Source organism: Crocodylus porosus, unplaced genomic scaffold (assembly GCF_001723895.1).
Source record: "Crocodylus porosus isolate Cpor-Errol unplaced genomic scaffold, CroPor_comp1, whole genome shotgun sequence".
Taxonomy (NCBI): Eukaryota; Metazoa; Chordata; order Crocodylia; family Crocodylidae; genus Crocodylus; species Crocodylus porosus.
This window is the reverse complement of record NW_017728931.1, coordinates 127741961-127768555: the sequence shown is the minus strand read 5'-3', so window position 1 is coordinate 127768555 and position 26595 is coordinate 127741961. Positions and strand designations below refer to the sequence as shown.

The window sequence follows — 26595 nt, the reverse complement described above, 5'->3', positions numbered from 1 at the left end:
GCCTGAAGAAGGATGATTGTGCTCACAAGCTTACTAAGAACTTTTTTCCAGCTACTCTGTTGGTCTAATAAAAGAATCTTGCCTGTGTATGTCCGTAGACCAACATGACTACAACCGAAAACCCTGGCACAAAGTAACACCTTTACAAAGTCAAACATGCCAACAATACCTCACTGTGACTAAGCATCAGTATCCTGACTAAGCCCAAAGTCTTGCCAAGCACACAGGCTACTGGTTGGGGAAGCAGGGGGCAACCCCCCTTGATCATCTATTAACACTTAATTCAAATTTGATTTGAAGTGTGTGATGCAAATCACGATACAAATCATTTAACATGATTTAGAAAATGGTGATTATGTCCATAAGTCCATATTTCCTTTCCAGCTTGAATACAAAATAATACCAAGCAGGATAATTATCCAATGAACACAACAAACAGTGGTTCTTAGGTACATGGGTAAGAAACCAAACAATTACAAATTATCGTATAGCAATGATTCAGAACCAGGGTGCCTAGGGCTCCATGAGGGATTTTTAAGGGTATCATAGCACCTAGCCTCTGGGCAAGGCTAGTGCTCACCTCCCTTTGCACAAATCTGCCCTCCCCTCCCCACCCCCCATGCCCCTGAAATGTCCTATGGAAAAGCAATGCCCACAGTTGCTGCTCTGGGGACCCCCATTTCTGCCCCCACCCCCCAGTTCAGTCTTCTCTTCCCCAGGTTGAACAGTCCCTATCCCTTAGTCTTTCCCCATAAGGTTTGTCCTCCAAGCCCTTAATCATTCTTGTGGCCCTTCTCTGGACCCTTTCAAGATTGCCCCTGTCTTTTTGAAGTGTGGCACCCAAAACTGGACATAGTACTCCAGCTGGGGTCTCACCAACTCTGAGTAGAGAGGAAGTATCACTTCCTTAGCTTTGCTCACGATGCGTTGGCTAAAGCATCCCAGTATGCTACTAACTCTGTTGACTACAGTGTCACACTGGTAGCTCATGTCCGTCCTGTGATCAATCATAACCTCAAGGTCCCTGTCAGCCATTGTGCTGGCTAGAATACCTCCTCCTAACCTATACTTGTGTTGCTGGTTACTTCTCCCCAGATGAAGCACTCTGCATTTATTCTTACTGAACTCCATTTGGTTCCTTTCTGCCCACATTTTCAGCTTGTCTGGGTCTGCTTGGATCCATATCCTAGCAATACTGCTTTTCCCAATAACTTAGTATTGTCTGCAAACTTGGCCAGCATGCTTTCCACATCCTCATCTAAATCATTGATAAAGATGTTGAACAGCACAAGGCTAAGAACTGAACCCTGCAGGACACCATTGGCCACCTCCCACCGTGGTGATACAGACCCATCCACTGCCACTCTCTGGGTTTGACCCCATGGCCGGTTCCCAATTCACCTGACAGTGGACTCTGCTAGCCCACAATAACCCAGTTTTTTTTTTATAAGTGTCATGGGGAACCATATCAAAAACCTTTTTAAAAGCCACGTAGATGACATCAACAGCTCTCTCACATCTAAGTGTTTCATACTTGATCATAGAAGGAGACGAGGTTGATCAAACATGACCTGCCCACAATGAAACCATGTTAGCTATTCCTCAGCATCATGCCTTCTGCCAGTCTCTCACAAATGGACCTGATATTTTTTTCCAAAATGTTATCCAGTTTTGAGGTCAAACTGACCAGCCCATAGTTTCCTTGATCCTCCCTCCTCCCCTTCTTAAAGATTGGCACTGCATTGGCCCTTTTCAAGTCTTTTGGGACCTCTCCCAAGTACCATGAGTCTTCAGATACCTTCACCAAACGTCCCGCAATGACTCCAGCCAATTTCCTCAGCACTCTTGAGTGTAGTCCATCCAGTCCTGCCAACTTGAAGACATTCAGTCACTCAAAGTGCTCCCTCACCAGTTCGACACTGACCATTGGTTAGCAATCACCTCCCCCTCCCTCGCATCCATCCAGTATCTGATCAGGTGGGTGACCACCATACGCATGCAGGAAAACCAGTGCATTAAAGAGTTCAGCTTTCTCCTGACTGCCTGTTATCAGCTGTCCTGGCCTACTCTGGAAGGCTCCCTTGGTCTTCTAAACATTTCCCTTGGTCTTCCTCCTGCTTCCTATATACCTAAAGAAGGAATACTTATTGTCCTTGATTTCAGTCACCAACCTGATCTTGGTCACAGCTCTTGCCTTCTGTATCCTCTCCCTACAAATATGAGCTATACTTGCGTATTCCTCCTTGGTGGCTACCCCTTGTTTTCACTGTCTGTAAGCCTCATTTTCCTTTATTGAGCACTCCTTGACTCCTCTGGTAAGCCAAGGGAGCTTTCTGGCCCCTTTACTACCTTTTCTGCATACAGGAATAGACCTTTTCTGTGCTCTGAGGATTGCTCCTTTGAGGAATGACCACTCTTCCTCTCCAGTCCCTCTTCTCATAGGGTCTCTCTCATTATTTTCCTAAGCTCATTGAAGTCAACCTTCCTGAAGTCAAGCACCTCTGCCCTACTGGATGACTTTCCTGCCCTATGACATAGTTAATTTTATCATCTCGTGATCACTATCTCGCAGATTACCCTCAATCCTTAGATTTCTATCAGGTCGTCCCCTTTGGCTAGAACCAAATCCAACAAAGCCTTTCCCCTGGTTGGCCTGTTCACCATCTGTACTAAATAAAGTTCTTCCACGCAGGTCAAAAACCTACGTGGCTGGTCAGATCTGGTCAAGTGCTCCTCCCACCAGATGTCAGATGTAATTGAGGTCACCAATGACAACCTGGTCCCTTGAATGTGCAGCCTCCATTAGTTCTCTAGAAAATTCCAGACCCAGCTCCTCCTCTTGGTGTGGAGGTCTGTAGTAGACACCTACCATCAAGCCCCCTTCTGCTCATTCCCCCATATCTTGAACCACAAGGTCTTGAGCTTCTCTAGAGCCAATCTGGGCCTCCAAGGAGATATATCATTCCTTTACATAGAGAGCTACACCTCCTCCCTTCTTCCCTATCCGGTCCCTTCTGTGTAGTCCGTAGCCTTCAATGCATACAGCCCAGTCATGCGTGGCATCCCACCAGGTCTCAGCTATTCCAATGAGAACATATTCCGTATTTGCTATCAGGAGTGCCAATTTCTCCTGCTTATCCCCCATACTCCTACCATTTGTGTATGGACGTTACCATTGGTAACTCTCCAGTTCCCTCATACCCTTTTCCTCCTCCCTGCAGAGACTTCTGAGAGTCAGGGTGTTATGACTGCAGAGAGTCAGGGTGAAATTAGAGGGAGAGAGGCTGGGAGTGGTGGGTGCAGCCAACCCTGCAGCACAGATTGTTGCTCCTGCATCTTCCTTTGCCAAATCCTCAATCTGCCCTGGACAGTCATTCACTCTGTAATTTCATTTCGAATTAGCTACCGCTAGTCACATGGTATCTTTCTCTCTCTCCCTTTTTTGTGGTAATCTTGGAGTATAGGTAACGCTTTTGCATGCCTAGTGAGTTGGATAAAGGCTTACAAAAGGCATGTGCTGTTAGGAGAATAAGAGCGTATACCTTGAAGTGAACTTTACCTTTTCTGTGGATACTTGAGAAGCTGACCTCCGTGATGGGACACTGAACGTGCAGGATGCATCTTGGGTCCACTTAAGTCACCTGGACATTGCTATTGATTTCATTGCATTCAGGATTTGGACTGTGAAGTTTCAGCTGAAATGTTTCTGTCTTCTTTATTCTTCGCTAAGGCTAGGTACAGACATTAAAAAAACAAAGGCAGAATTTCTGCACGGTTTCCTGTAAGCAGAGTAATTTCAATCAGTAGTGATCAGAACACACATAACTTTTTGGCAAAGCTTAAACTGGGTTCCACCATGTTTAAGCCAGTCTATGTGTGACAAACTTCTGTTGTGTTACAGGTATGGACCAGTTTCTGATCTCTTATACTGGTAAAAGTGTAATGTCTGTACCTGGCTTAAAAGAGTAACACGGGGCTTTTAAGAGTCGAATCTTGCGCTCAGATGCAGAAGCTCCCTTTGAAATCAATAGAAACTGCTTTTATATAACTGAGAGTAAATCTTGCCTGAGCTAATTTATTCACATCCTCACTCTAATTTTGGAGTCTTGCTTTAGAGATGGGGACATGGAGAAGAAGATGTACAGTCCATCTAGGATAGTCCTAGGCTGTAGTTTCAAAATATCTGGCTCCCAGGATGGTGCTCAGACTACTTCCTTTCCCATCTCCTTCCAAGTACTATGTAGTCAATCCAGATGGGAACATAGAGTATACAGAGAGCAAACCATATACAAAGTAACAGACAACAATGTATTGAATGGAATTCAATTCAAGTACAGGACGTGGTATGCATTTGGGCACATTCATACTGGATTCCAGTCAGACTCCATAAAAACCAAAACCGGGTTCTTTGTAGATGTTCATTAATATTAACAAAACAGATTGGAAATGAAAGCTGATTGGCTTCCTTTATAATATGCTGCTGGCTTCCTAAAGCAGGGAAAATGTATTTGCTTTCCTAAGTAAAAGAAACAAACCAAATCAAGCTGAACCATCTCTTCTTTCTACCATAAGAGCCTAGTGGGTTTTGATGTTATTTTAAAATAATGAGTATTTCCGAATTACTGTTATCATGTTAAAACCATGCTGAAAGTCAGTAAAATATTGGCTCTGATGGAAAGTTAATTCTTTAACTCAATGGAAAGCAAGTAGAAGGAGACCTGAAGCTAAAAGGGCTTTAAATACATACACATTCAACAGCATGTGATATTTCAAATCCTCACATTCTCTGTAATTTCTTCAGCGCAAGTGAACTTTCCTCCCTCCCCCAATGGTTTCCACCCCAAAATTGATGACTGATATTCATGTAAATGAACATGGTAGGAGATGTAAATTTGGGATCAGACACCAATTATGACCTATTTGGCAGTGGAGGGGAAGCCCAGGATTGTGAAACCAACATTTAGCTGATTGTTCACTGGCTCTGAGATAGTTCTCAGTGGAGCCCTGGAGCAATCCACTGATAAGCAGATTGTCAGCCAGTTGGAGACCCTGGTGTAGTCTACCTAGAGACTATAGATGCTCTGGGTTAAAATAGGGGGATGTGTTACATGGGGAACGTGGCATGGGGGACACAATGGTAGGAGTCTACTACAGACCCCCTAACCAGGAACAAGACCTTGACCAGGAACTTACCAGGAAACTGGCTAAGGCTATATGCTCTCAGTGCGTGGTTTTCATGGCAGACTGGACATCTCATGGGAAGAGCACCCAGCCAGATCTAAATGGTTGCAAAGCTTCCTCACATGCATCAATGAGCTCTACCTGACACAAAAAGTCTATGGACCAACAAGAGGTAAAGCACAGCTGGACCTGGTGCTGGCTAAAGGGAATGATCTAGTTAGCAATCTAAAAATTGAAGGAAAGCTGGGAGACAGAGACCACAAGCTGATCACTTTTACTATCCATTGCAAAGCTAGCAACTCAGTCAGCAATTCAGAAGTCCTTGATTTTAGGAAAGCTAACTTTGATAAGCTCAGGAGGCTTGTTGTTGAGGCTCAAAGGGGCCATGACTCAACAGGGAGGGGCATCCAAGATGAGTGGTTGCTCCTTAAGGCAGAAATCCTGAAAGCACAGGGGATGTCCAGCCCATCTCGGAGGAAAGGTAGCAAAAGGGCATGGCAACCCCCTGGGCTGAGCAGGAAACTTGTAGACCTCCAATGTCTAAAAAGAGAGCCTTATAAAGGATGGAAGACAGGGATTACTATGAAGGAGGAGTAGTCTGCACTGGTCTGTACCTGTAGGGAGTGAACCAGGAAAGCCAAGGCTGTAACCAAACTCCACCTGGCTACATGTATCAAGGACAGTAAAAAGTCCTTTTTTTAGATGTGTGGAGTCAGAAGAAAAGCAAGGGTAACATTGGACCTCTGCTAAACCAAATGGGACAACTGACGTCTGACACCCAGGAAAAAGCTAACCTGCTTAATGGGTACTTTGTGTTGGTTTTTCATCAACCCAAAGGGACTGCCCTGCCTAGCATGATGTGGGATGGCCAGGGTGAGGGTGAATTTTTACCCAGCATCAGTGTAGACCTTGTAAAGGAACACCTTGAGAGGCTGGATAACTTCAAGTCAGCGGGTTCTGACAGACTGCACCCCAGAGAACTTAAGTAGCTGGCAGGAGTCATAGCGGAGCCACTGGCAAAGATATTCGAAAACTCCTGGCACTCAGGTGAAGTACCTGAAGATTGGAAGAAGGCCAATGTGGTGCCCATCTTCAAGAAAGGGAGGAAAGTAGATCCAGGGAACTACAGGCCAATCAGCTTGATCTCAATCCCTGGAATGATTCTGGAAAAAGTTATTAAAGAGATCATTCTAGACAAGCTGGCTGATGGCAACTTCCTGAGGGACAGCCAGCATGGGTTTGTTGTGGGTACATCTTGCCTGACCAATCTTGTCTCTGTCTATGACCAGGTGACATATCACCTGGACAAGGGAGAAGAGATTGACATCATATATCTGGACTTTAAAAAAGTCTTTGATCTGGTGTTCCACAATTTCCTCTTGGAAAAATTGGCCAACTGTAGCCTTGGCTACATCAGAGTCCAATGGCTGGGGAATTGGCTCAGAGGCCAGACTCAGAGAGTAGTGGTCAGTGGAAGTGAATCATTATGGTCCTCCATGACCAGTGTTGTCCCCCAAAGCTCCATCCTTGGACCTGTTCTACTTAACATCTTTATCAACAATGTGAATACTGGTGTCAGAAGTGGACTGGCCAAGTTTGCTGATGACACCAAACTTTGGGTAGAGTGTCCACACCTGAAGATAGGCTGGTGATCCAGGCTGACTTGGATAGGCTCAAAAAGTGGGCAGATACAAACTTGTGACATTCAGTACCAACAAACGTAAGGTATGTCACCTTGGGAAAAAAATCCTGGAGCAAGCTTATAAGCTCAGCAGTGCTACGCTCACTAGCACCACCACTGAAAGATACTTGGGGGTCATGATTGACTACAGGATGAACACGAGCCACCAATGTGATGTCACAGCTGATAAAGCAAACCAAACTTTGGCTTGCATCCATATATGCTTTTCAAGTAAATCTCAGGACATCATTCTCCTGCTGTACTCGGCCTTGGGGAGGCTGCAGCTGGAGTACTGCATCCAACTCTGGGCTTCGCAGTTCAAGAAGGACGTGGAGAAGCCTGAGAGAGTCCAGAGGAGAGCCACATGCATGATCAGAGGACAAGAGAGTAGGCCTTATGAAGACAGGCTGAGAGCCATGGGACTCCTCAGCCTGGAGAAGCGCAGGCTCAGGGGTGCCTGGTGGCAGCCTGTAAGTACATCAGGGGTGTGCATCAGGATCTGGGGGAATGCCTGTTTATCAGAGCACCCCAAGGGATGACAAGGTTGAACAGTCACAAATTCCTCAAAAAACCATTTTAGGCTGGACATATGGAAAAAGTTCTTTACTGTCTGAGCCCCCAAGGCCTGGAATACACTCCCTCCCTCCAGAGGTGGTGCAGGCACCTACTCTGGACTCCTTTAAGAAATGTTTGGATGCTTATCTTGCTGGGATCCTTTGACCCTAACTGACTTCCTGCCCTTGTGGCAGGGGGCTAGACTTGATGATTTCCTCAGGTCCCTTCGAGCCCAAATGTCTATGAAATCTATGAAATCTATACCTATCCACACTTTCATTTTAAGGTGCAGTGGAAAGCAGGCACAAAATTCTTACACATTTTTTGTGTAATAATTTTATGGCTGGTTTTGCATTTTGTTCTGCCTGAATGTGTGGGCAGGTTACACTGCAAGACACAGTCAACCAGTTAATCAGGCCTTAAGTGTAACATCTGCCAGGGTCCTTTGGGACTAAATAATGTGTGATATAACTGCTTCACAATAAGGATCTGCATAGCTTACATTCTGGCAAAGAGAGTAAGATGCAGATGATGTATTTTGTGTGGATCCACCCACTCAGCAAATATAATAAGCCCTTGTGTAAGATTTTCCCAAATACTTGTTTCACTTCTTGTTCATGGGTATTAAAGAAAGAATGCACATAAGAGGTAGTGGTCTCAGTTAACACTTGCTGTAATGGGCAATGGCAAGTAAATAATTAATATATAATAAAACCTGTGTAAAGAATAATATGATTTCTGTCAAGTTGGTAGGAAAGCTGTAGAATATCCCTCATATAAAAAGAAAAAAGGGGACTCCTGGAGCGAAAAACAGAAACGAGCTGTAAATTCCTGAAGTCTGGAGTTGGGTTCAGCAGTATAATCTGGCTACTTTGTGCTGCTCTGGTGACACAAAGCAACAATAAATCTGGTTTAACTGCTAAGCTGTGTTTATAGTTCCTTTGCATTGCTGGATAAGAGACAGTGGTAGTAAGCCTCCCCAAGATGTTATGCTTCAATATTGAGTGCTTGTTGGCAAATAGCTAGTAAAGTCTGTTAATAAAGGATAGTGCCAAATCAAGTTCTCCGTACTGGAGCTGATGTGTATAAGGTGTTTGTATTCAAATTAGATGAGACCCAAATATAAAGGATCTTAAGAAAGTGATGGTTAAATGGGGATTGGAATAAAGTGTCTTGGCTATTTAGTTAATACAAAGGGCATCTAATGAGAACTGGAGCAGAAGCGTCAAGTTATTTCCTTGTTGCATGAGCAGACAAAACAGTCATACCAATTAAAAGGGCTGGGGGGACTTATCATTTCAAGTGGATCCCACTGTAACTGTTTTGTCTGTGGAAGCTGTGGAAGTGGAAAGCTGTGGTAGTTTAGCAGCTGTTTCCTTCCTGTAGTAAGCTGTCCCCATTTACATTTATATACTGCGGCATAGGACTAGAGATACAAATTGGTTACAAGGGATCAGCTGATGAGATATGACCAGTTGATATAATGAATGCTAAATGTCCTCTTCCCGGCTGTAAGTGTTATAAATGTTTCAAAAATCCACAGACTCAGATAAGGTCAGATGTGTAGCTGGCCTGTATTTTCTACATGATGAATGGCTAAAGACACCGGGTCATAAATCTTCTGATGAAATGGTTTCACTGAAAAGGTTTCTCAGGTCTAGGATGGAATTTCTGGGCAAAACAAGAGTAGGATAGAATAGCAAATCATTTAATTGGTGAGGGAAAGAAGTTCAAGATTTTGCTTTAAATGTAGCAGATTGGGGACTTAATTTTGAGGTCTCGAGTTTATCCCAATGTGAAAGGGGAAAAATTCTTACAATGTCAAAAAATGTCATTGGCTAGGAATTCATTTCCTGCAGTTCTGCTGCTAACCCTGTAAAGCTTTGAAAGTTGGCAGAAGGGCAAGAACCAAGAGAATATTTTCCTATTCTAAGTACATTATAGGAAAACTTTTTATGTAAGTCTTGAATAACTGCTTTTAGGCATTTTTTGTGGCAATATGTGCACGAAAGAGAGAAGCTTTGGCAGTTAGTTCATACTGCACAAGATAACCTAGCCAGGTGACTCATGCTATTATTTTCATCTGGTTTAAACATTTCATGTAGGAGCCATAATTTGGAAAATGTCATGCTTCCAGATACTTCCAGATCAGTGAACATGTCCCTGGTATAGTTACATGTAATGAACTCTTCTATTCCTCTCAAAGTCTACCACTGCCAAAAACTTGAGCCTAGGTGCTGGGAAAAGTTAACACACACAGATTTTGTGAAGTTGCCCCTAGATTTTGGAAATATCCTAGAAACCTAACTAAGGTAGGCAACAAGACTGCAATTTCTGACAAACAGCAGCAGAACTTCAACATACGTGATACTGTGACAAATTTATGTAGACCTCAGGAAAATAATTAAGCATATGCTAATTTCAAACATGTATTTAAGCCCTGTTGAAAACAAGTGTTATATGTTCAAGGGGCTGTGCTTCCCTGGAGAAGGGTGGAAAACTCAGCTCCCCAGAAAGCTTATAGACACATACATCCAAGTGAATGATCCATGATAACCTTCTCTAATCTCTTCCGTTTTCCCACCTCCTTCTATTTTTCTAAGTCATCTCTAAGTGATAGGTACAACTCAGCAGCTGGAGCACATAGGAAATAGCACAGAACTAAATTTAATTACAGGCGAGATAGATTGTATGAAACTAATTGTGTTACTGTTGTTATAGTGTCTCAGGCCACTGGCAGCAATATGGAGTAGACTGGGTTTCTGCCAGTAATATTATTTTAGCATTTAAACTTCTACTTGGCACGTCAATGAACGTGGTTATCTTGCCAGAGCTATGAGTGCCTATATCGCATCTAAACTTAAATGTCTTTGACATTCCCCAGTTAAGTTCCTCCACTCCTAAGTCCACAAAAGGCCTAATTGGTCAGGGTGCTCTAAGCATGTATAACACACAAAAACAGCAGTTGGCTCAACAAAAAAATCACAGCAGCCATGACTACTTTCATCTCAAAATATCATAGTGGTATGAAATATTCTAGTGTGTAGAAAATTAATTCAAAAAGAGGGAGACCCTGAGCACCTGAATAGTATCAATTAATTCATAACTGCTTTCTTGCCTATAGGTGGGATTCCTTACATGCTGGTTACTTTGATCAGGGCCATGAATAACAGTAATACAGCTGGTCAACTTTGAAGAAATCATAATATGACATTAAAAAATAATAATTTCCTTTCATCTTTTGTCCAGCATCTCTATTTGATAGCTACAATTCAACAGTTAGAGTATACAGGAAATGGGATAGAACCAAGTTTAATTACAGGCAAGGTAGCTCATGTGAAACTAATTGTGTTACTGCTGTTATAGCAGTTCACATTAAACAACCTCACAATATGTCCTGAAGCAGTTGAAAGGTATTGGAGCTAACTGATGATAAGACTTGCAATGGTATTTGCAAACTCACTTGGCAATATGGTCCCCACTTGATCTCCTACACAGGTGCATGACTTGATTTTACAACATATGTGTTATATAGCAAAGGTTAGCAACCCACAACCCATAGTCTAGATGCAGGCCAAGAGGAGGTTGCATTTGGCCTCCAAAGGTCTGATGCAGCTTGCAATAGGTAGGGATTAGCAGCATGCAACTCATCCTGGTGCAATCCCCTCCTTTGTCTTCTGCCATACATCGGATGTCACCAATCCCTTCCACTGTTGCTGCTCTGTTCCCTGCTCTGTGTTGAGGGCTGCTCTCTTGTGCTGTCTTGACTCCCTATGACAGCCCTCACTCTTGCCTCTAAATTTTTCTCTCCCCACTGCTGTTGGTGACAAGAGTCAGGGCACTCAGTGGCATGGGTGAGTGGATGCTGCAGCAGGGGTCATGGCAGAGAGAGAGCTGCCCTCCACAGAGAGCAGGGAGATCTGGGATGCTGCAGAGCGGGGTGCTGTGGAGAGGATCCATAACCCGAGGCTACAGCCAAGTCACAAACAGCAGCCTGCCATGCGTAAAAGGCTGGCAGCCTTGCTGTGTAGCTTAAAGTAGTTACTGCATTTTAAATGGAATAGTTTGACTGCTTAAAAATTATAAATGGCAAATTACTCATTTTCTATGTCATTTACATAATACAATATAGGGATACCATTTACAATATGAATGCAAATATTTCTAATACATAAGGCATCCTTGATCAGCTTCATGGTGGCAGGGAGAGAGCTATTTCATAATTCTGTGTAAATCTATTGATACATGTTATTTGATCCAAAAAAGGCATTCAGCTTTCCTCCATGAATCAAACAGTAACTTTCAGGTAACTTTGGAAAACAGTCTAAAAAGATAAAAAGGTTTTCTAAAACTCCAAGGGGAAAATTGCAAAAATGTAAACCACCTGAATTATTCAGTAAAACCAGCTGAATTTTATTAAAGAAATTATGCCTATTCTTTGAGAGAAGCTGAACTCTAAAGCTCTGCAAATAGGGCAATCAGCTGAAGATTAGTATGGAATGGCTTTTTTTGGATCACAAACAAATGGTGAAGATAAAGAAGAATCACTTGAATGACTCACTTAAAATCTATGTCTTAAATAGCTTGTTCTACAGATGAAAGATCATGCAATAATAAAGTATTCATTATGTCTTTAAAATCAACAGAAAAAAACTGATCCATAACTCCATTGTAAATAGCAAGGTAGAGATGCACCTTAGAGACTAACTTCATAAGATGCTGTGAAAAGATATGAACAGAGCAGTGTGTCTAGTAAATGTTTCTTTACTCACAATATAAAGCAGTGACCTGAGACTCAGGAAACATGAACTTTGCTTCTGTTTTTATTGCGGGCCCACAGGGAGAGCCTTTGAAATCTCTGTGCCTCAGTTTTCTTGTCTGTGAAGTAAACAGAGTTGGGTGACTAAAGGCCCTTTTTGTTCTAGCAGCTAAATCAAAATATGAGGGGAAAACTTGGTTCATGTAAAACTGAAAAAAATTCTGAGGTTTTGTAGGTTAAATAATGTATTTATGAGTCAATGCAGAACATTTCATATGACATCACGCTAAATGTGTTGTTTCATTTTCAGGTTATTTAGACAAGTTTGGCTAGATCTCCAAGTTCAAAATCCTGTCCCCCCACTTTTTTTTTTCCTTTAAAAGTAAAAATGTTGAGAGAAATAGCATAGAATTTCCAAAATGAAACACTTTATTTAGAAAATACTAACATGAAAATGTAGATAGTTTCAAAATTCGTCCTTCCCCCCCATTTGGTCAGCCGAAATTATTGTCTGCATTTCACCCCAAATTTGCCCGACTCTACCAATATTAGTAATTTTCTTTGCAAAGCAATTTGAGGTCTCCCAAATGCAGACCATATAAGAGTAATTATTTTATACCACTTTATATTTGGAAGTTGTTTCCAGATATTCCCTAACGAATACTCACAGCTTTTATGAGGCAAATCAGTAAATTATAGCTGTATTTTACAAATTTGGCCAACAAATGCACGGGGCTAGATGCTATTTCACTTAATATGCCCAATGGCATTTCCCCTGCTGTGTAAGTGCCAAAAATGGCATTTATGCACAGCTGGCAATTCTGCTTCACCCTCGGGAGAAACAGAGTCAGCCTGGATGCCTTTGTGCATACCTGAGAAACACAATGGAAGAAGATAGCACTATTCCCCTCTCCAGCCTTCCCCTTGTACCTGAGCCATGGCATCTTGGATGTAATAGTCATTGGATAAAACAAATGGAAGGTAGCAGAGGAGTAGCAAGCTCATTCAGTGCCTGGCGTGGGGTGGGGGTGGTATGATGACCTTGGTGGATGGGGCAGAGGAGCAGGGAAGTCTCACCTGCCTGGGCTCTCCGCACACTGACGGCAAAGCCTCTGTCTTAGCAGCAGCCCCATGGTGCAGGTTCCACACCTGGTGGCCCTGTTCACACCTCCCAAACCCCAGACGTGCTACTGGGTGCAGGGCTGTGCTTGCTATGGCAAAGACTCAGGGGCAGCAGTGTGGGGGGAGTAGGAGGGGCACTGTTCCACTTGCTTCACTCATTCCTCAACCCCCAGATATACTGCTGGGTGTGGGGCTATGTCGCCCAGCTCCCATGGCTAGGAGATGCAACGGCAAAGATACCCAGGTGGAAGATGGGTGGGGGTGGAGGGGATTCAGGTGCCCCCTCATGTTTGGCACCCAGTGCTGGTGTCCTGCTCAGTCCCCAAGTTATGCTGCTGGGCCGCAGCAGGGAAGTTTCTGCCCTGCTGAGAGAAAGGATCCCGGTGAGAGCCCAGGGGACTGTCCCATCCAGAGAAGCACCTATCTCAGTGAGCCATGTAGCCTCCCTCTGGCTTCTTCTCTCCCCCCGACTCCACATATCTCCCTCCCTTGGCTGTCCACGGACTAGTTTCAAGGGACTAATTTAAATTGTACCTTGGTAGTTTCAGCACTATGCTGAGAAGCAGGAGATGTCCTTTCAAACCGTCCCTGGGCACAGGGAGGCAGGGGGAGCTAGAAAGTGTATTTTCTACTGCTTGATTGAGTCCCCTAACCATGAAGTATTTGGGTAAAATCTGGGAGGTTCTCCTTCTCTTGTCATGGATGTTTGCCCAGCTAAATTTTAGGGAATTATATGCATACCTGGGCAAATGTACAGTGCTGCATACCTGCCTAACTGGAATGTGATTGGTTCCAGGGCTGCAGGAATGGATCCAGAACCTTATCAGCTATTTATTTGAATTGATAGTGTGTTCATATCCCATGAATTATGCAACTCCCCCCCCCCCGGAAAACCCTCACATTTTAAAAGTAGAGTATCAACAATAAATCCTATTTTCTAGTCCATTTAGTCTTGCAGAGCCAACTACTCCCTTACTTTTCACACATCTTATCCCACCTTTTCTACAAAAAAGTAGATAAGCCCATTGTACCCTGACACTCAACAAATTTGAGCTCTAGAAGATCCAAGACCTTTATTTGTACAATGATTGTGTCAATAAAAATCTTATTCTACAGTAACAAAATGAGAAAGGGTTATTATAGCATCTTTTCTTTGGGAAACTGTAATAGTTCTTATCAAGTAACCTTCCATTGGATGTTCCAGTGGGATCTAATGGAAGATAAATATGCTGTGTCAAGAAAGTTTAAATACAAGAGAAAGGAAGTAGAAAGTTACTTTGGGACTAGGTCTCTGGCAGACACCTTCATTTAAACTCAACCATCTTATAGTCTGGTGATAGAAAAGGTAATCTAAAAGAACAAACCCTATTCTCTTGAGAGGCTGTTTCTGTCTTCGGTGCATTTGACAAGGCTATTAGAAATGTTTGTTTTGCTTTGGAAAGGGGAGAATCCAGGTTCAGATCCAGATTCAGATCAAACTACAAGCACATTTTGCATGAATCCTGTCTACTTAACCATGAGATAAATACACATTTTCATTAATGTAGTGTTGGCATATGATTAATAGATGACTGATGAGGGAGCTTCATGGATTAATCGACACTCTAGACTTCCTAAGTTATTTTCTTTTAAAATCATTTTAAAAAATATTGTAATAAATGAATAATTGACAGATTTGGCCAATGTGTGAGTGCAAATAATTTTAAATTAATGGACATTCAGTCTTGTCATAGCAAAATCCCTGCATGCCAAGACACAATGTGGGAAGTAAAACTGAACTAAGGTCCAGAGCCGAATCATGTCTGGTTCTGAGCTCTTTCTGTGGGGTGCTGAGAGCTCTTGGCTTCTTCTAAAGTCAGTCATGAATCAAGGACTCTCAGCACCCCACAGGACGAGGACTTGATTTTTTCCAATAATCTTCTCATTTGGCCTGTTCTGTTTTTATCCTGTTCTAAAATGAGTGTGCGTGTATTGACATCAGGAAACTTCTGACAAGTGATTTGTTGTATTGAGCAGCCTCCGGTTAAATCTGTTTAATGTATGCCTTGTCTTAGTCAAGACACAGATGCTTTCTATTGGTCCTATAAAGCTCCCCATTTTAATGATGAATGGGAGAGTTTATAGTTCCAATTACTCTTGTCTCCTTTGAAGCAGAAAAGCTGGCAACTCTTTATCTGGACTTTAACAGGTTGAGATAAACCTTGATAGCAAAATGTCTCTGCACTGTCAGAGCTTTTAGGTATAGTAAACTACTTAAACTAAAAGCAGCTGTTACTGAAAAGAACAATGCCCATTTATTGTAGGGTGTTCTGTAATGATTGCAATACTATTTATGATGGGTTTTCTTTGACAGAGAGTTAAAAAATCCAAGCTATAAACTCACACATACACAAAGTTATAAAAAGAGTTTGTCTGATGAAACCCCATTGCCTTACAGTAGTTCATTTGGGGACTGCTCATGGAACGCACTGTGCTTAGAAGACTATGGTTTGGCTCCAACAATGGATCAGCTAGATTATGGTTATCATTATAAAAATGCTATTGTTGTCTCATTCGGTCTATTATTTCCATATGATGTCCAGGATAGGCCAGCTGTCCTCAGGGAAGCATACTACACTGTCTGCATGTTATGCATATTGAAATGTTATGAGGTTGTGTAGACATATGTAGACTTGTGTGGTGTCTTTTGAGTCACTACTAGTGTATTCAACTGTATTACATGACATGATTCTCTTTTCTTCTATATCCTTGTATTGTGCTTATGTCAATCCATATCTAAGTTCTGTTAAGTTTTTTGCTATGCAATTGGGCCCATGTTTCAGTTCCCATCGCACGTAGGCAAGCATGTTTTGGATAACTTTATTTTTAAAACAACTTGGTGTGTGAACCATTTGGGACCGCCTAGTTTATAAAGCACTGTTCAGCCAGTTAAATTTCAGTGCAAATCTATATGACAAATTAATCTTGAAATTAGAGACTTCTCTATTTATGAAATGTGTGTTACTAAGCTCTGAAACTTTGTTCATCATGCTTGTTGTTCCTGCAAGGTTTGCAAGCCAAATAAATAAAACTAGAGGATTCGATAATCAAAAGGTATGTCTACACGTGGCACTACATGACTGTGGCAATGCACTACAGTGACGTAGCATACGCAAGCAGCAATACGTGACTATCGGCTACTTTGCTGTAGCAACGTGATCCCCCAGTATAGCACACTACTATAGCAAAGTAGCTACTAAAAATAACCATGTGCTGCACGTACGGCACAGCACAGGCTGTTACTACACCGTAATTTAGCACTTCCAAAAGGAAGTGCTAAATCACAGGTTGGTAACAATGTCATTATACGACATCTCCAGACTTGCCCAGACAGTATAAAATGGCATTGATTCATTGACTACAGTGGTACATGAATTTGCATCAGCTGGGCATTTGGTCCTTAAGGTAAGACAGTATAAGTCTCGCCTAACTTTGATTGCAGCTTTTCATGCTTTCTGTGTAGTACTGTAACTTTGTTCATGTGTACTCAAAACTCATCTCAAACGTTCGTGGACCAGGTCCCATTTTCATTTGAAAACTTGCCCTAAAACTCTTGAAATTTACTCTGTAATCTGTCTCATTTTCATGGTTTACAAATAAAAGACAAAATGTGTTGTTTTTGGTTTGGAGTGGGGAAGGGGGAAGAGAAGTTGTTCACAACAGATGCTTTGTGGTCAGCTAGGCTCTGAGGAGGGGCAGGAGTTCTGACACGGGCATGTAATCAGTATTTCCTACTGGCAGTGATAATGACTATATTTACTCAAATCCAAGACAAGGTTTCCCCACCCCCCCAATTCAGCATGGAGGGGGGAGGGGAAACTTTTGTCTTAGATTCAAGTACATGTGGGAGGAAGGAGGGGGAGTCAGGTGGCTGCAGCTCTGGCCCTGACTTGGGCGTCTACTGCCTCTCCTCCCCCAGCTCTTGCAACCCCCCTCCACCTTGCTGCCGCTTACCCCCCAAAATGACTCCAGCTCTGACTCTGCTCCAGCCCAGAACATGGAGCACATGGTCTCTCCGGCTCCTGCCTGGCCAAGTAGCAGCAGTGGTGGTGGTAACAGCTCCAGTCCTGGCTCTGGCCCCAGCTTAAGGGGCTGCAGTGAGGGTTGAAGAGGAGCTTCTACCACCACAAGAGCTGCTGTGTGGCTGGGTGGGGGCAGGGATGAACAGGTTCTCCACATCCTCGCCTGGAGTGGGGCTGGAGATGGAGCCAGGGCAGTGGGAGGCCAGACAGATGGGGACTGTAGGCATAGGATGGAGGGAGGTACTAAGGGGTGCAGGTGGCAGGGCTGGGGGGCTGGCACTGTGAAGGGGCAAGTGGCAGTGGGGACAGGTGCCAGGGGGTGCAGGCCCCATGGAGGAGGGAAGGCACTGGGGCACACAAGCTCGAGGGGAGACCGGCAGCAGGGTAAGCAAGTGGTGTGGGGAACAGATGGCAGAGGCAAGGGCAGGGGTCCAGCCACTTGACCTCCCTGCTGCCTTCCCCTCTTCCCTCTGCCCCGTTACAGTGGTTGGGGGGTGTGAATTTAATATGAGCCTCCAATAAGTTGATTCTATACATGGAAAATTATAAAAACATATTTTTTTTATAGTTTTAGTTGCTCTTATAAAGGTATCATCTCTAAATATGAAAATTTTAATGCATGGCAGTAGGGGGTCGTCTTAAATTTAAAGTCATCTTGGATTCAGGTGAATATAGTACATGGTTGTGTCAAAACTCCTCTAAGCTCCTCACTCCCCTTGTTGACTATATAAGGATCTTAGGTATGTGATCCTGTTGATTTGGATCACTCTCCTGGAAGAAGCCTCCATGTGTATTGATGTAGGTACCTGCTAAAACAACCTGAATCTGCTTCCTGAATAGCCTCTGTGCCTTCCTGCCATCTGACACCTCCTGGGATGAGAACAGCCTTATCTGCACATCAAGGAGCAACTCACACAAAAGACTCTCGCAGACCCAGGGGAACAGACTTCCAGCCACAAAGTTCTCCTGTGCAAAATGAAGTTTATTTTCTACCAAAGAGGATTTTTACCATATTGGATTTGTCCTCAGCCTAAAGAAGGGTGTGTGTGTTCAAAAGCTTGCAAAGCAAGTGTTGTTGAGATTTCTTTGTTGGTATTACAAAGGTATCATCTCTGAATCAAGAATTCTATACTTTTGCATTTCTTTTTGCTGCCAAATACATCCCTGAAACTGCATCTTAACTTGATTAGGCACTTTACCAATCCCACTAGGAAAGTGGAGTGAGAAATACAATGACTGATGAGAAGACTTATGGTTTATGCTTAAAGCAAGCAAAAAAGTTGTATTATATCACAAATTATTTTATAAAGTTTTCCCTGCTATGTGGCCAAAGATTCTGATCCCACCAAAGCTAAGCAGATGTAATTAGGTCTGCAATTTAATGTGCATCAGGAAATAGGTGTCAGAATTTAACCTGAGAAAAATAACTTCAATATCGAAATCAAGGTTTATTTTATGCCACATGCAATTATAACATTATTCCAATTTATTTTGTGTTAAGACTTTGTATTCTGTACTTCTAAGAGAAGAAATGAAATTTTGAAATTTTCCAGAAAGGCAAAATGTACAGAGTAGAAATGGGATTGCTTATATCACTTAATACTACTGGTCAATCAAATCTCACATCTGCCCCGTGATAGTAGCCAACAATAGATTCCTCAAAAGATGTTGGATCCCACACTAAATCTGTAATGCAAGTAGCCAATTGTTTAATGTCATACCTAAGACAGGAGGAGATATCTGTTTCTTATAACAAGTCATTTAAAAATTAAACTGTTCATTAAAAATTATTGACCTGGCTCATTTTTAGAAAAAAAAAGTTCTCTTGATGTTTCCATCAAGCTCACTTTGATTTTGAGAAGTGATTCTGTAAAAAATGTCCCTCTGGCAATCCACATTAATTGTCTCTCAGTAATTTATTTTTACAAATACAAAGCTTTCTCTCAGTGCATCCCTGCACTTTCCATCTGCTATCTGGACGGAGTTTAAACAGTTCTGTTGTACAGAACCCGGCGTGTAACCCGGGCCTCTAGCTCTCGTGCTTTTTCAGGACTGGCAGGATTAACAACACAGTAGCAAAAATATTTATATTCCTCAAAAAAAATCAGATAAGCAGGTGTAAATTGGCTGAATAAGAATATGACATCTTTAGTTCAGGCATTTTCTGCTTCACATTACTACCTTTGGTGCTGGAATGATTCCTTCATTGAATTCTGGATCAAAGTCTGTTTCATATTAAGTTCTTATCTGGAAGCCAGTTCATTCTGGCCTAATCTTGATTTGAAAACATGACATAGGTCCAGCTCCAATAAACCATAGCCTCCTTTTTCCTCCTTTTATTCAACATCACTAATGTTGCCCTCTTTAAGTCAAATCTTTATGATTCTGGAGGTTATCGGTTCTTACATTTCCTATTTACGTTCTTCAGTGAGACGAGCTAGGAGACTATTTTCCACTGGTCCCTCTTGTTACAATATTCAAACAGAGTATTCCTAGAACACATGGTGTTTATTAAATAAAAATTGTTACAAGAGGCTTAAATGCCAGGTATGACTAAACTGTTTACAAGTCACACCTGTGCAAACTCCATAGAGCCAGAAGACCATGTACTAATTCAGTACAGTGTTGCAGGTTTACATGTTACACATGGCAATAAAAAGGAGCAACAAATTGCTTCCTTCTGGTATAACCCACAGGAGTGGGAGCAGGACAAGCATCTCTATTACTTTTGTCTTTACTCTTATCCCTTTTCTTGAACTGAGACTGGGGATGTTTCATATAATATACTTTGGACTGGTTCTCAGATCTCCTGCCTATTCCAGAGCATGTAGCTAAAGAAATAGGAGTAGACTGCCTATTTCTGGCTGTTGTATGCCCAGGTCAAAAGGATTATATATACCTGTTACTGCTGGAGGACAAATTAGACTACTATAAAACTATGGATGATTTTAAAATACAGCCCTATCAGTTCTGCAGGAAGGGAGGGGTTTTTGGTATCAAAATTTACTAGAGAGAGGAAAAAAATTAGTAATGCTCAATCCTCTTGACATGGGTATTTCACAGGATTGCTTTAACAGGAAGCAGGGTGATCAGTGTGTGTCATTTAGGTACAACCTGCTAATATAATTGTTGCATAAGTGCTCTATTCAGAAGATAAGCTCTCCATGTCTATGTTAGCAACGGGCTTTGCTGATCTGGATCACAACAACTGTAGGAAGAGGCCCAGGAAATTCTGAATGACTTCTGGCCTGCCCTGGTTCCTATAACTGCTCCAGTGACCGGGACATTTTCCCTAAGTTACAGCAGCCTGTCTGATGCAGCTTTTCAGGACTTGCTGTAGGGGGGTTGCATTCTGTGCCATCTACTAGGGAGCAGTAGTTTGTTCTCCCTGGGGTGCTACCTCTTCTCTAAGGTGGGGATGCCACTACCACTAATCAGACTTCACCACCCAAACTTCTCGCAGAAAATTTGCTTGCTGGCTGTGTGGCTGTGACTGTTGATCATGGGAACAACAAAGACAATTGTAATCACCCTCAGCTCCATTACTCGGGCAGTTGTGTGGCCCTCAATCACAACCAGATGCAAGGCAAGATAGGTATCTTTATTGTAATGGACTGGTTGTAAGGAAGAAAGTGGGCTACAAAACAGAATGGACACCCTGAGAATGAGACAGACGGGACTATGGAACTGTGTCTTAATCCTGAAGCCCCGTCCTTTGGAGGAGGCTAAGCAAAGCACTGCAAAAAATTGTGATGCTGGTAGAGCAGAGGCAGAGCAGACTAGATGAACCAGTAAGTCTTTTAATTACTGATTTCAATGATTCACAGAAATTCAGATCCAGACTTTGGAGTAATATAAATACTCTCTGTCTGCAGCCCTATTAGTCACATCAAGTAATACAACAGAGACATTGTTTTTCACACTGGGCTTTGCCTTTCAATACATTATCTCTTCCCACTTGTGTTTGATTAAATGTAATACAAACAGCCAATCTAGTCTGGCTGGCTAAACTTTTCTTTGTGCGTTCAAAACAAAGAGTCATATGATCCAGAACTGGGAGAAGGCTACCTGATATCACTGCCGTTAATCGTACACATTATTTTTCACTAGTTTCACGGCCTTCCTCTGTATCCCAAAGCATAGCATAAATATTATGGAGTTAAGCTTGGTAGTACCTATATGAGGAAAATGAATACTATTGAATCTGTTTTAGGCAGACCAGCTGAACAACTGTACGAATCAGTGACAAATCAGGGAACAGAAGCCAGAGTTCTGACCTATAGACCCTACCCTAACCACTTAGCTGGTTCCCTTTTCCATCTTATCATGTGATTGCTGATTGTGAGATCTGACTAAGGAACTTGTTTTGCTGATGGAGAGTGCCCTTTTAATGTTTCCTGATCAACAACTCCAGCATTCTCATGGAGATATCTCTTGGGGAGACAATACCGGGACAGACTGGCAGTTGGTGTAAAGCGATATACTTCTGTTACACTTAGCAAAGCTACATGCATTTATGCCAGCTGAAAATCTGTCCTGTAAAGTGTTGAAACATGCAGAATTGGACAGGCAGTGGGTAAAAATAATGCATGACCTTTCATAACAGGAACTTAGGCTCTCATTTTATTAGACACTGAACTCAAAGAATTTAGTCGCCTATTTGATTGTTTTTTATTTTTAATTTCCATGGCACCAAACTGAACTTGGGCGTCTATACTGACATTTAGTCCATCTTGGGAATCAGGCCAAAAATGCTTTGAATAATGACTGCATTTGTAAAACTCTATGGGCAAAATTGTTGAGCTGGTGTCTTGGGGGGTAGGGGGGAAGAGACGGGGGGAAGTGGTTATCGTGTGAGCAAGTGCTCACTTGTAAGCGTAAGTACCATTTTCCTATCACTATGATGTTAGGATCACAGTGCAAGAGAAGAGTTACTTATTGAGTTAAACAGTGTTCCATATTAAGTGGAGGCTCTTAGATTCACAGATTCGATTAGCAGATGTATTTTAAGGAGGTTCTTATGGTGATCTAACCTGACCCCCCTGCTTAGCACAGATCATCTTACTGTATAAGGCTGAGTCCCAAAACAATGCTACTACTTTATAGTGCATATATGGATTAATTTCTCGGATTCTGTTTGGTCCCTTTGCTTTAAAACTCATCAACTCTTTCTTTGTTGGTGCCAACTTTATTTTACAGTAAGATATAATGACAAAATATAATGTTGATTCAAGCAATCAACAACATTTTTCATCCTTAAGAATATTATCTCTCTTGTGAACTTGTAATACCTAGCAAGAAAGCAAGATACTGTTATTAAATCCTCTTCTTCCAGTTAAGTGCTGGTCTTAAGAAGCAGACAAGGACTTAGATGTTAATTGTGCTTGTGCTTCGGGGCATGAAGCTGTGTTTTTTAAAAAAAATATGTAACTGTTCTTTTTCAAACTACTGGTCATTTTAAGTACAGTAAAAACACCCATGGTAATATTACTCCTTGGCAAATTATTAAGAGAAAGTTAAATAAAATTTAGATAATTATTGCCAAATATATGCAGTGTAAATAAGCAGTAATTCAGTATTCAGGACATGTATGGGGAAGTTACTACCAGAAATATATTGTTGTAAGAGAGCTGAGACGAAACCCTTTGAAGTCAATGGCAAAATTCCCATTGACTTCAATAGAGCCAGTATGTCTCCCCTGGAGTAGTGATATTTAATTACATGGTTTGTCTGGGTTTTTTAATTCTTTAATAGTGACTAACAGCTTGACTCTGGACCCACTGACATGAATAGAAGAGCTAGCACTGGTTGGGGTGGTGGAGAATCAGGGCCTGAATATGTTGGTTTTTAATGGTAGGGAACATAGGCGGAACAATGACTAAATGCTCTATACATTAGATAAGGAAAACATTTAAAAAATTATACTCATTCTCAGTCATCATTGCAAGCCTTACCCCTGAATAATAGGCAATTATTTCTGGTTTTTCATACCATAAAAGTGCCAAACCAACACTGCATAAAGTCAGCATAAAACTTCCCATTGATTTCAACGATGCCCCATTAAAAAAACAAAAGAAAACAATTTAGTTCATGCTTAGCTATGCTAAGTCCCACTAACTTGACCCACTTAAGTGATTTGCTGAGTAGATTTTATCTGTTGTGGTTAAGGGGTTTACCGAATCTAGGCTTAATTTCAAGTCTCTGAAATAAAACCCTAACTCACTTGTCTACTGTTCAGAACCTACATTCTCTATATAAGAACATATGTAGAAAGCAGGTGGTTATGAGAATACTCCTGTAAATATAAGTACATAGGAATATTTGCTGAATCAGCTACCATTTAATTTCTGTGCACAACTGTAAGATGGACAGTCATCCAGTCAGGGAACAGAAACGAAACACATAAGATAAGCTGCCTGTGACACAACTATCTACAGTGAACAAATGGCAACCAATCACAGCCTCAAAATGGCCTGCACAAAAGATTCACTGAAGAATTGTGCATGAACAGGCTATTTTAGCCAAATTAAACTATTTGTGGGTTATTCACAGACTATTTGCTGAATCAATCATTTGTTGAAGATTGCTCGCCAGCCTCCTTCCAATTCAGATAGGCATATTTATTTCCAGTACTTCATTTGCATGGCTTTACAGAAGTTATATTGTTGTTCTCCACAATGACAATAAATCTTGGTGCAACATACCATATTCTTTTACGTAAAGTACTATACATGTTCTAGCTAAGAGACCCTACATAAATTCTGAGCTTTACAGTATATCATGGCATTCATTTCTTTTCATGTCATTCAGAATTATTGAAACTACTTGATGCGTACAAATAATCCTGACAATTGCCATAATTTAATGGATTAAGGAGACTGTGTTTACTGCTTTCCTAATATACTGACTGAGGGGGTTCATCTGCACCTACTATCTCTATGCTGAGAAAAAGATATTTATGAGCTGGAGAGAAAACCGTTAAATGGACAGAATGTCTATTGATTTTTATTAAGCTTCCAAAATCATTTATTTGGATCCTTTGGCTCCTATAAAATAAAAAGTAAATGCATATCACAGAAATCCATGTATTTTGAAGGGATTGGATCAGGGGAATAGGTAATGAGTAACTTGACTGTCAGGGGATACTTGTGTATAACAAAAAAGGAGGTTGCTTTACTGTAGAACTGCATGGCAGTACCAATCAGAAATGGAAATATTTCCTTGTACCCTAAAATGTCTTAATGTATGTATTTAATTTTTATAACCTGTGATTTATGCCTCTCAATAATCATGTTCTCAAACAATGCATCTATGTGGCAGATCATGAAGGGGTTTATTGTGATATTTTTGCATTAATCCTAATATAATAAAAGCTGAAGCACTTCTGGCTGTATGTCTGTCTGTCCATAATGCTCCAGGCTAATTGCGCATGCACTGCCCAGAGCCTTATTAACAGACACATAGGCAAGTTAAGGCAGAGGTGGTGGCGACCAGGGTATACTCTGCTGTGTGTGTGGGGGAAAGGTGAGGGGTGTGGCTTGTGGCCCTGCAGGGGGTGTGGTGCACTGCCATGTGGGGGCGGGGCATGTGGCAGGGCCTTGCGTGTGGCCACAGGGTGCCATGCAGGGAGTGGGCGCGGGCAGCACCTGCTGGTTGTAGAACATGGCTATGTGATGGGACATGCCCCCTGTGCTCGCTCCCCGTGCAGCACCTTATGTCTACACCCCCGCAGATACATAGTGGGCAAAAGGAAGGTGCAGAGAGTAACATAGCACCCCTGCAGGACCAATCAGGACAGTCGGTGTTTGATGCAAGGAAAAAGGCAGAGCTCTTCAATGAGTTCTTTACTTCAGTATTCCTAAGTACTGACCAAGACACTTCCCCTTACCTTGAACATAGACAGATGTCCAAAAGGCACTAGACCACCAAAGGTTAGTGCTGACTTAGTTAAGGAACACTTGGAGGGGTTGGATGGGTACAAGTCAGCCAGCCCAGATGACCTCCATCCACGGGTGCTGAAGGAATTGGCCAGTGTCATAGCTGAGCCTCGGGTACAGCTGTTTGAGCACTCATGGTGCTCTGGCCAGGTCCCTGAGAATTGGGAAAGGGCCAGTGTGGTGCCCATTTTTAAGAAGGGGAGAAGGAATGAGCCGAGTAACTTTAGGCTAGTCAGTCTTACCTCTATTCTTGGGAATATACTGGAAAAAAATCATCAAAGAGCATATTTGTGAAGGCCCAGCAGGGGAAACGATGCTGAAATGAAACCAGCATGGATTTGGCACAGGTAGATCCTGCCTGACAAATCTTATAGCCTTTTATAACCAGGTCACACACCACCTTGACACAGGAGCTGAGACTGATGTCATCAACCTGGACTTTAAGAAGGCCCTCGAGACAGTTTCACATCCTGTTCTCATAGGGAAGCTAGCAGGGTGCAGGGTGGATGCTTACACAGTCAGGTGGGTGGTCAACTGGCTTAGGGACCACACCCAGAGAGTGGTGGTGGATGGGTCATTCTCGATCTGGATCTTGGCGTCATAGTTGACTCCAAGATGAACATGAGCCGGCAGTGCAACAGTGCCATCAACAAGGCCAATCGCACCTTGTCGTGCATTAGCGGATGCATGACCAACAGATGGAGGGAGATGGAGAATCTGGAGAGGGTTCAGAGGAGGGCCACTTGCATGATTAGTGGCCTCCGTGATAGACACTGCAAGGGGAGATTGAGGGATCTGGATCTCTTCAGCCTTCACAAGAGATATCTGAGGAGACACCTTGTAGCCACCTATAAGATTATCAAGGGAGGATGACAGGGAATTGGAGATGCACTATTTAACAGAGCACCTTTAGGAGTAACTAGGAATAATGGGTGCAAACTAGTGGACAGTAGATTCAGGTTAGACATTAGGAAGACATTTTTTACAGTAAGGGTGGCCAGAATCTGGAATGGGCTTCCAAGAGAGGTGGTGCTATCACCTAACTTGGAGGTGTTCAACAGGAGGCTTGATAGTCACCTGGCTGGGGTCATCTGACCTCAGTCCTCTTTCCTGCCAGAGGCAGGGAGTCAGATCACACGATGATCCTTTGTGCTCCCTTCTGATGCTACAGTCTATGAACCCGTGAAACCCCCTTGCGGTGAGTGACTGCGAGCTGCAGCCATTGAGTGTGCTGGGCGGGGGAGGGGGGACATATGGCTGCAGAGTGCCACGTAGGGAGGGGAGTGGAGGAAGGGGGAG

General features: G+C 42.5%; 1 long non-coding RNA gene across 1 annotated transcript; it reads left to right on the top strand.

Annotated features, from left to right (window-relative positions):
* Positions 1-698: 698 nt before the first annotated feature.
* LOC109316140 lies at positions 699-25911 on the top strand. The gene is made up of 4 exons (XR_002102726.1): positions 699-785; positions 11900-11909; positions 22943-22947; positions 25901-25911. It is a non-coding gene; the product is annotated as an uncharacterized LOC109316140 (long non-coding RNA).
* The last annotated feature ends 684 nt before the right edge of the window (positions 25912-26595 follow it).